At 38.8% G+C, this 11646-nt stretch overlaps 1 protein-coding gene across 6 annotated transcripts in view; it reads right to left on the minus strand.

Annotated features, from left to right (window-relative positions):
• The window catches only part of LOC126428063 (F-box/LRR-repeat protein fbxl-1-like), a 122179-nt gene that overhangs the window by 110061 nt on the left and 472 nt on the right, over positions 1 to 11646 (minus strand). The window contains exon 1 of one of the 6 annotated variants that reach the window (XM_050089943.1): positions 11536 to 11613. The exons of 3 other annotated variants lie outside the window; for them this stretch is intronic. The gene's annotated coding sequence lies outside the window, so the exon portion shown is untranslated. Of the gene's footprint in view, positions 1 to 11397; positions 11418 to 11535; positions 11614 to 11646 lie in introns of those variants that run through there. 2 more of the 6 variants (XM_050089944.1, XM_050089945.1) reach the window with 2 other exon arrangements.

The following is an 11646-nucleotide window of genomic DNA, read 5'->3' on the forward strand; positions in this document are numbered from 1 at the left end:
GGTTAAACACGGGCCCGAGGATAGGTGCACAATTCTGTCGATTCACTGTGGCTTCCACGACAATACCGCCCTGGGAATGACGCAAAAACATTCCACAAGACCGTAACGCTTTCTCCTTGTTTGCTTTCACACTTATAAAACTGCACACGAAGGCCACCTGACGTCACCCGGTGAACATCCAGTTGCGGTATTGGTGTGCAAATTCCAGCCTTCATCCAATGAACAGCAGTCAGCATAGATGCACGAACCAGGCACCTGCTGTGGAGCCCCGTACACACCAACTTTTGCTGAATGATAGTTGAGGAGACACCGGTGGTAGCCCGTGGGTTCATCCGGGTGGTCATTTGCTCGACACTTGCACGTTTATTCACCCGTACACATCTCTGCAGCTATTTTTCACCCCTGTCACCTACGGCAACCTGTGGTGCAACACAGTTGCCTTGGCGCCCTTCTGGTTGGTGCCATTTTGCCACACATGGTATACCTTAATCGTGGTAGCATACAAACAGTTTACACACTTATCTGTTTCAAAAATGCTTCCACCCTCGGCTCAAAAGCCTATGATCGTGCACTTCTGGAAGCCAGATAGATCACTCCATTTCTGCATTACGACATTGAATACACAATTTTTCGTATCACCCCAACATTTTATATGTGTGTACACAGTTCCGCGTAATCAGCGCGTACACAACTTTCCCACTAGAGCGCGCCCTGCTGAGCACAACAGCGCAGGCGCAGCGCTCGTCCGTCTCCGCACTACTAGATGGCGCTGCCTTAGAGACGGACCAAATTCTGCTTCCGCCAATCCGCATATTAATATGTAACGCAGCCAATGAGATTGCTGCGAACGTAGAACCTTTTCTCCTCGCGGATCACACTCGCACAGTGATTACCTGAACGCGTGAGGTATTATAACGAGTGTACAGACCTCCGATTAGTCAGTCTGCATTTATCTGCACCTGTCTGTACCAGTCTACATTAGTCTGTACCAGTCTATAGTCAAGTTTCAGTCTGCGCCTGTACATAGCCATGAATATAAATGTATGGACACTTTGTCAAGTATCAGAGATATGTGAGAATAAGATTAACGTACTCAGACCAAAAGAACTTCAGATTGTCAATTGTAAATAGCATCCAGAATCAAGCTACATAATGTTTATGTTTGTTCTTATTTTAATAAATGTGTGTGAAAATTAATCAAGTTCTGTTTAAAGTTGGTCACCGTCAATCTGCTACTCTAAGCGTGCAAGTGGCATTTTTATCGTCTGACCTAACGGCAGAAGATAAACACGCCACGATAAGACCACGAGACATATTGTTGACACTCGCCTACTTCGTTAGAGCGACAAGCCAAATAATCTGATGGTGTACAGTACGCACACCACAACGTGCCGTCCTCGAGTGCTTATTGCGTGTCAATGTCGAATGTGGGTAGTGGTCAGATTAACGTCAGTAGACTGTGTATAAAGAAAGCAATACTAATGGAAAACAGAGAAAACATAGACTGCAAATATATTTTCATAGAGAGTGCACTCAAACTACAATAACAAAATTTCAAAGTTTGTCTACTTGACTCATATCATATACACTGATGAAAGCTACACTGCAGCTGAAGTCTAGATCTGCAAGAATGTACAGACTGAATTGTGGCTGACGGCTGACTTACTTCCTGTGCAAACAATGTTTATCAATGCATGCTTTTGCAGAATAAGTACTTTTTCACATTAGACATTAGGTGCCTTGTCCCAGAAGATCATATCATAAAACCATATTGAAAGTACAAGACCACTGCAAAACAGATGTAAAGTGAAGCATAGCGCTATAGCTAGAGAGATGCCAAATGAAACGCATTTGGCTCTCGAGACAGCAATGTGTGACGCCTTCAATGACTCCTGTAGCAGAATACTTTCAAATGATCTTTTACACAACCCAAAGAAATTCCGGTGTTATGCAAATGAGACAGGGACTGAAATTGAGGGTAGCAAAGCAAAAGTTGAAAAGACTAACTCCATTTCCAAACGTTCCTTTACAAAGGAAAACCAAGGAGAATTGCTCCAATTTAATCCTCAAGCCATTGAGAAGAGTCAATGAAATAAGTATTAGTGACAGTGGTGTTGACACACAGCTGAAATTGTTAAAACTGAATACAGCTCCAGGGCCCAATGTAGATTCTATACTGAATTTGCAGCTGAGTTAGCCCCTCTTCTAACTGCAATCTATTGTAGATCCCTTGACCAAAAAACCATGCCCAGTTCTTGGAAAAAGGCATAGGTCACACCCATGTAACAATAAGGGTAGTAGAAGTGATCCACGAAACTACTGTCCGATATCCATGACATCGATTTGTTGTAGAAACGTACAACATATTCTGAGCTCAAACATTATGACCTCCTCAATGCTAAAAAGCATGAAAACATCAATCATGTGAAACCAAACTCACACTTTTCTCACATGATGCAGTAAAAGCTTTGTATCAAGCAATCAGGTAGATGCATTATTCTTGATTTCTCAAAAACATTTGATCAGTACCACACCCAGGCTTATTGTCAAAAGTACGGTCAAATAGGATATCGAGTGAAATTTTTATCTGGACCGAGGGCATTTTGGTAGGGAGAATGCAGCATGTTATCTTGGATGGAGAGTCATTGTCAGATGTAGAAGTAACTTCAACTTTGGGTGTGATCCAGGGAAGTGTGTTGGGACACTTGCTGTTCACGGTGTATATTAGTGACCTTGCAGATAATATTAACAGTAAAATCAGTCTTTTCACAGTTGATGCAGTTATCTATAACAAAGCACTATCTGAGAAAAGTTGCATAAATACTGAGTCAGATCTTGATAAGATTTCAATGTGGTGCACAGATTGGGAACTTGTTCTAAATGTTCAGAAATGTAAAATTGTGCACTTCACTAAACAAAAAGGTATAGTATCCTATGACTATAACATCAATGAGTCACTGTTGGAATCAGACAACTCATACAAATACCTGGGAATGATCACATAGGTTCAGCTGTGGGTATAGCAGAGGGTAAAGCAGATGGTTGATTGCTAGAATACTGGGGAAGCGCCATCAGTCTCTGAAGGAGGTACCTTACAAATTGCTCGTGCGACCACTTCTAGAATATTGCACAAGTGCGCGGGACTCATATCAAATAGGAGTAACAGGGGATATTGATCATATACAGAGAAGGGCAGCATGAACAATCACAGGTGTGTTTAATCCGGGGGAGAGTATCACAGAGATACTGAAGTAACTGAACCAGAAGACTCTTTAAGATAGATGTAAACTATCCCGAGAAAGTCTATTAACAATGTTTCGAGAGCTAGCTTTAGATAATTATTATAGGAATATACTACAACACCCTATGTATTGCTCACAGAGGTAGCCTGAGGGTATGATAAGAACAATTACTGCACACACACACAGAGGCACTCTTCCCGTGCTCCGTACGTGAATGGAACAGGAAGAAACCCTAATAACTGGTAGAATGGGACGTACCCCTGCTATGCACCTCATGGTGATTTGCAGATTATAGATGTAGATATGTAAGTCATTCTCAGAATAATCCAGGTAGCAGTGGGCTTTTCAGTTAGCAAATCCACCTCTGTTGTTATCCATCTCGATTCCTTGGAATTTCACACCTCACACTTCCACCTTCAACCAGTGTACAGTCACTGATCTATACTCACAGTCCCTGTAAGTCAGTTTTATAATGGAACAGTGTAATATCAGTTTTTGTACTGTTGGCTGTGAAACAGTTATTCTCTTTGCTGTGTCTGGTACTTTATCAATATGCTTGTGTCATCACGAGACACTAAAGTTTTTGAAGAGTCCTACAGTATCCCGCATAAATCATTTGCGTGGATCGAGAATAGAAAGGGTTCGAGCACTGATCCTTGTGGCACACCATATTTAATGTTTCCCTGAATTATTCATTCCATGATTCCTTATTCTTGTTGTATCATTTGGAAATGTAACCTTCTGTTTTCTATTGTTAGGGTAAGACTCCATGTATGCAACAGGAAGGCCTTTAACACCATACCATTTTAGTTTTCCTAGTAGAGTTTTCTGATAAAACACAAGCAAAAATTGCCACAAGATCACAGAAAATGTCAAAAGTGTAATTTTTGTTGTTTACTTAGACCAGAATTGAGTTTTGGGTATCATATAATGCTTTCTCAGTAGACAACCCATTATGAAAGCCAAACTCAGCTGTTATTAAGAGGTTAATCTTAGAAAGAAGGTTAAACATTCTCTTGTTAGCCATTTTCTCAAAAAAATTGTAAGAACACAGAAATGAGGAAGAGGGATCAACAATTAAAGGTTAGATACTTATCTTCATGATTGTAAATGGGTATTACTACTGAATACTCCAGGGATTTCAGGTGATTCATTTTGAATCATTGACTGGTTACAAAGGTAAATCAAGGACGGCACTGCCAAGTTTTTAATAATTTTCCTGAGCAATTGAAATAGCCAGAAGAGTTACTACTTTTAGTAACTTAATGATTTCTGTGGTCCTTCTAACAGGTGATTTGCAAATGCCTGGCTAAGTAAATCTGAGGGTGTGCAATTGAGGGATCATTTTCTCACTCTTGTGTTTTCAGCTGCTGTTAGGAAGAATTCACTGAATTCAGTAGCCAATGATTTAAGTTTTATATCATTTGCTTGGCCTTACCCTGTTTCTACAATTTTAAACTTCTTTTTTCTGCACAGTATGTGGGTTTTGCATTTTTTATGATAAAGTGGGAACAATCGACAGGAATGGGGGAAAGAAATAAAGTAGAAGAGGAATGGGTAGCTTTGAGGGACGAAATAGTGAAGGCAGCAGAGGATCAAACAGGTAAAAAGACGAGGACCAGTAGAAACCCTTGGGTAACAGAAGAAATATTGAATTTAATTGATGAAAGGAGAAAATATGAAAATGCAGTGAATGAAGCAGGCAAAAAGGAATACAAACATCTCAAAAATGATATCGACAGGAAGTGCAAAATGGCTAAGCAGGAATGGCTAGGGGACAAATGTAAGGATGTAGAGACTTATCTCACTAGGGGTAAGATAGATACAGCCCACAGGAAAATTAAAGAAACCTTTGAAGAAAGGAGAACCATTTGCAGGAATATCAAGAGCTTTGATGGAAAGCAAAGAAGGGAAAGCAGAAGGGTGGAAGTAGTATATTGAGGGTCTGTACAGGGGCAATGTACTTGATGACAATATTATGGAAATGGAAGAGGATGTAGATGAAGATGAAATGGGAGATATGCCACTGAGTGAAGAGATTGACAGAGCACTGAAAGACATAAACCGAAGCAAGGCCCCCGGAGTAGACAACATTCCATTAGAGCCTTGGGAGAGCCAGTCCTGACAAAATTCTACCATCTGGTGAGCAAGATGTGTGAGACAGGCAAAATACCCTCAGACTTCAAGAAGAATATAATAATTCCAATCCCACAGAAAGCAGGTGTTGACAGATGTGAAAATTAATGAACTATCAGTTTAATAAGTCACAGCTGCAAAATACTAATGCAAATTCTTTACAGACGAATGGAAAAACTGATAGAAGCCAACCTTGGGGAAGATCAGTTTGGATTCTGTAGAAATGTTGGAACATGTGAGTGACCCTATGACTTATCTCAGAAGAAAGATTAAGGAAAGGCAAACCTATGTTTCTAGCATTTGTAGATTTAGAGAAAGCTTTTGACAATGTTGATTGGAATACTCTCTCTCAAATTCTGAGGGTGGCAGGGGTAAAATACAGGGAGCGAAAGGCTATTTACAATTTGTACAGAAAGCAGATGGCAGTTATAAGAGTCGAGGGGTATGAAAGGGAAGCAGTGGTTGGGAAGGGAGTGAGACAGGGTTGTAGCCTATCTCCGATGTTATTCAATCTGTATGTTGAGCAAGCAATAAAGGAAACAAAAGGGAAGTTCGGAGTAGATATTAAAATCCATGGAGAAGAAATAAAAACTTGGAGGTTTGCCGAATACATTGTAATTCTGTCAGAGACAGCAAAGGACTTAGAACAGTTGAACGGAATGGACAGTGTCTTGAAAGGAGGGTATAAGATGAACATCAACAAAAGCAAAACGAGGATAATGGAATGTAGTGAAATGAAGTCAGGTGATGCTGAGGGAATTAGATTAGGAAATGAGACACTTAAAGTAGTAAAGGAGTTTTGCTATTTGGGGAGCAAAATAACTGATGATGGTCGAAGTAGAGAGGATATAAAATGTAGACTGGCAATGGCAAGAAATGGTTTCTGAAGAAGTGAAATTTGTTAACATCGAGTATAGATTTAAGTGTCAGGAAGTCGTTTCTGAAAGTATTTGTATGGAGTGTAGTCATGTATGGAAGTGAAACATGGACGATAAATAGGTTGCACAGGAAGAGAATAGAAGCTTTTGAAATGTGGTGCTACAGAAGAATGCTGAAGATTAGATGGGTAGATCACATAACTAATGAGGAGGTATTGAATAGAATTGGGGAGAAGAGGAGTTTGTGGCACAACTTGACAAGAAGATGGGACCGGTTGGTAGGACATGTTCTGAGGCATCAAGGGATCACAAATTTAGCATTGGAGGGCAGAGTGGAGGGTAAAAATCATAGAGGGAGACCAAGAGATGAATACACTAAGCAGATTCAGAAGGATGTAGGCTGCAGTAGGTACTGGGAGATGAACAAGCTTGCACAGGATAGAGTAGCATGGAGAGCTGTATGAAACCAGTCTTAGGACTGAAGACCACAACAACAACTGTGGTGTCACCACCAGACACCACACTTGCTAGCGGTCCATTAGTATACGTCGGACCCGTGTGTCGCCACTGTCAGGATTGCAGACCGAGCGCTACCACACGGCAGGTCTAGAGAGACGTCCTGGCACTCGCCCCAGTTGTACAGCCGACTTTGCTAGCGAAGCTACACTGACCTATACGCTCTCATTTGCCGAGACGATAGTTAGCATAGCCTTCAGCTACGTCATTTGCTATGCCCTAGCAAGGCGCCATAGCAGTTGATAATTAATATTATGAAGCATGTACCGTAACGAGAGATGTTCTACAATTGTGGATTAAAGTTAAGTATTATATCAACTACTTATTTTATTTGCAATTCTCAAGATATTGTCCTGTTCCAGACCTCACGCCAGTCAGCGTGTAATTAAACGCATGCATTTCGGCCTCCTCTAGAAAAACAGTGTTGGCGCTTCTGCCAACACTACAACAACAACAACATGATAAAGTGAAGAATTTTTCAATACTTCTTGTAATACATTTTAAAGTCTTTATTAGAGCTAGTCCTTTGCATTAAATAAAGCTATATCTTCATACTGGAGGATATTTTGATCCCAAATGTAGGCCCGCCTTTCTCTGGGCTTCAAACGTATGTTTCCCCGACTCAGTGTAAACGATTATTGGATTCATAAAGATGTCGGCATATTTTTAGAAAACAAATTTCTCATATAATGTGTGTTCATAGTAAACTTCTCCCCATTTCTCATCACACGAATTCTCTATTAGTACTGTGAGTTGACATTTACATATATATCTATGAAATTTTACTTTCCCCTTTTTATTCTAACTGGACTAATACTTTATTGCTGCTATTTGATTAAGGTTACCAGATAAACCACTTCCTGCCCTATTCTCATCTTATATTATCCTATTTTGTTAATATTTTATCTGTATACAGGGTGATTATTATTAACAGTTTAAAACCCTCAAAGTGACGTAGATGACACAGAGACAAGTAATTTGATACAGCACATGTGTCCTCACAAATGTTGAGAAATACTCCAAAATTGGAATGGCAAATGTTGAACATGTGACATCACCAGACGACACACCCTCGCCCATAGGGGGCATTGCTATACATCACTCCGCCATACTACTCTGTTTTTGTAAATGTAAAATGATTAATTATCATATTGGATTACCACTACTGCAAGTACTACTGTGTCACATTGGTAATGTGAGAATGATACAGAGTACACTAGCGGAGTAGTGTGTAACAGAGCCCTTGGACCAACAAGTGTAGAACCAACAAGCCCAATGACTGCACAAGTGGTTAGTTATGTTACCTGGACACATCACATGGCTGCCATCCACTTTTGGGGTGTCTCCCAACATTTGCAACTCTGTGCGTCTTATATAAAATTAATTGTCTCAGTGTCATCTACGTCGCTTCAGAAGTTTTCAAATGTTAATAAGAATCACCCTGTATATTATTTCTGTAATGTTTCTGACATGTCTGATACTATTGCACTAAGTGGTTGACGGGGGAATAAGTAAATAATGAGGCTTATATATATTTCACGAAATACAGTTGCCTTAAGAAATAAATTATCAATGCTATCACACTATGTCCGTCTGTTCTTGTTGGGAATATTACTGAGGGTGTCAAAGCAAAGCTGGACATCATTAATTCTGTGTGTCCTCAGTACAAAATATATGTGATGAAACTGATATTGAAGTCCCCACATACAATCATTTCCCTGTTATTAATACTATCTTTAGTAGCCCCTCTAATTGTTTAATGAAGTTTAAAACATTTGCTGTTGGGGAGCCACTACATATACAGCCAGAACTGGTATCTTGTATGTTTCCAAGGTTAAGCACAACTTTCAAACAGCTGTTCAGTGCAGTACTTAGTGAGTTCACTGGCCTGGGAGTATATTCCACTTTTCGTGTATATGGCCATTCCTCCTTTCCTCATATTACACCCACAGTAACGTGATACTAACTTGTTAGAAATTTGGGCAATAACAAAAGGGTGGTAGGAATTACCCTACATCTTTCCAAAGCCTTTGATAAAGTAAACCACCAAATTATCCTTGACAAACTGGAGACAATACACATCAGATGAACTGGGAGGAAATTGATTTAATCCCATCTCCAGGCAGAAGTCAGGTTGTGGAACTCCTCTCATCTCAAAACAGGCACAAAATAAAGTGCACCTCACATGCTAAGAAAGTGGAAGCAGGAGTCCAGGGTAGCGTTCTTGGCCTCCTATCATTCTTGATCCATACAGATGACATTGAAAGCCCCAACAGTTCACTTGGCCCCCTATTATTCTCGATCTATATAAATAACATTAAAAGCCCCAACACTTTGACCAAAATTATACTATTTGATAATGATACAAGCATAATTATAAGTAATGATAGGCAATCCTTATCCACTACAGCTGAAAATGTTCTGAAGTGTGTGCAGCAGTGGTTTCATGCTAACAAGTTAACACTTCATTTAAATAAAACAATCTGCATTCAGTACAGTAAAATAAAAGAGAAGGATGACCTCTGTTTATTATTGAGCGACCAAGAGACAGAGAAAGTAATGTCTACAAAATTTTTGGGCATGTGCATTGATAATTACTTGAGCTGGAAAGACCATGTCATATACACACCTCAAAAATTCCATTCTGGAAGTTTTGAATTGTGAATAATTTGTGCAGTCTGTAGCACGGAGTGTGTAAGATCGGTATATTTTGCTCATTTCCATTCTATTGTATCTTGTGGAATAATGTTCTGGGGTGTAACAAAATCTCATCTGTAAAACATTTTTAAATTACAGAAAAGAGCCATTTGAATTACTACACACAGCTCTCCACAAACACTGCTGGTCCAAATTGAGAAACCAGTAGTTAAAAATACCTACAATACCATGTTTTTACATATTCAAAAGTGTACTGTTTACAAGAACACATATGAGTAGTTTACATACAAATTCTGATTTTCATAATTACAATACACATATCAGTAAGAATCTGCTTGTAGAAAGAGCAACAAAAACAAATCCTCAAAAACACGAGCCACTGCAGAATAAAGCTGACAATGCTCCTCCAGTTTGCATCAAGGGAATGGAAGATGACAGAAAATTTAAAAGTGAATTCAAAAATTGCCTTTTAAATAAATGTGTTTAACCCTAAATTACTGGCAAATACTTGTATCTTCTTCATTGTCATATGAATCATTCTGTTCCCATTGTAAATTTTATACTTTGTTTTTATACTCTTTTAATTTCAAATGGTGTGATAAATGTGTTTCTCAAAGTGTACTGTATGCATTTCAAACCATTATTTACTTGAAACTTCCTCCCAGATTAAAACTGTGTGCCAGACCAAGACTCAAACTCGGGACCTTTGCCTTTCCCAGGCAAGTGTTCTACCCACAAGCTTGGGTAGATCATTGGGTAGAGCACTTGCCTCGGAAAGGCAAAGGTCCCGAGTTCGAGTCTCGGTCTGGCACACACATCTGGGAGGAAGTTTCATATCAGCGCACACTCTGCTGCAGAGTGAAAATTTCATTCTGGAAGCATTATTTACTTATTCAGAAAGCATCTAGAAGACCAATGCATTAGTTCACTGTATCACATTTTTTAATGGATTGTAAAATGTTAATTTTATATTTATTATATTAGTTTGTAAAATTGGGCTGTGCATATACAATATATTGTATTATGGTAATTCCTTTATCATGTAAGTTCTGCAAAGGTTGATAACAAACTAAACTATCAATTTAGAGACCTCTGTTCATGCTCTGCGAGTTCCACATGGTGTTCGTTATGCATAGCACATCTGTAGAAATATCTTTACTGTACTGGTAGGAGCAGCACATCTTTTATATCTAACATGTGTCTTATATTTTAATGTAAAATTCCAAATTTATTATGGTATCCACCATTTCTGCTGTCCAAGCAGAAAAATGCAAAATACACAATACGTCATTCTTTCATATAATTTGGTCATTTATTTTCAATTCTTCGACGGTGTTTTTATTTTCAACATTTCGTGTTCATTGATTCACTTTTTGTAGCTGTTGCTGTCACAATATACGCGATGTATTTTATGATTACCCTTATTGTACCGGACTGACATTCAAAACATTGGGATTTATTTCTCATCGGGCCATACTGACTTGTGTTTTCATCTTTCCCCTCGTTGCTAACGTGAATGCTGGGATACTTCCTTTGATCAGGTCCTGGCCGACTTTATGCAGTATCGTATTTTTTTAATGCCTTATGTAGAGTATATTATTTCTGTTATATTTTTGACAGGTTCTATACTATTGTACTAAATAATCCATGGGTGAATAAATAATTATGAAATAGGTCTACTATCTGAAAAATAATCCCATGTTCTGTCACAATAAGATTTCGAAGTGGTGCAAGGATTGGCAACACGCTTTAAAAACTCAAAAATTTAAAACTTCCCAAACATTTTTGTTTGTAAGGAAGAAATAATCTCCTGCTACGAGAATCGTTTTCGTTATTACAGTTACAAAGTTATGCATGTTACAGGAACATGTTGTTGACCATTTTCAGTACATCAGCAGCACCGCAATTTGAGCGAGTACTATATTTGTTATAGTTGCAGAAATAGCGAAGTTCAACAAATAACGTACAAGATAATTTGTAATGCACACCACATCCCGCAACTGTGAGTTGCCTTAGTAAACACAGCTTGACAGTAACGAATAGTATATACAATATTATCGGAGAAACAGAGCGAGAGTTAGAAAGTGAAACACCGCTTTGCAAACCTTTCTTTTTGAAAAAAGTTCTGTAAAGCATGTCAACTACGCACACAATAATTCAATTAATCTGTATTCAAACATGAGTAGTTACGCAATTTATATAGAACTATCATATAG

The sequence above is a fragment of the Schistocerca serialis genome, chromosome 12, assembly GCF_023864345.2.
Source record: "Schistocerca serialis cubense isolate TAMUIC-IGC-003099 chromosome 12, iqSchSeri2.2, whole genome shotgun sequence".
In the NCBI taxonomy this organism is placed as follows: domain Eukaryota; kingdom Metazoa; phylum Arthropoda; class Insecta; order Orthoptera; family Acrididae; genus Schistocerca; species Schistocerca serialis.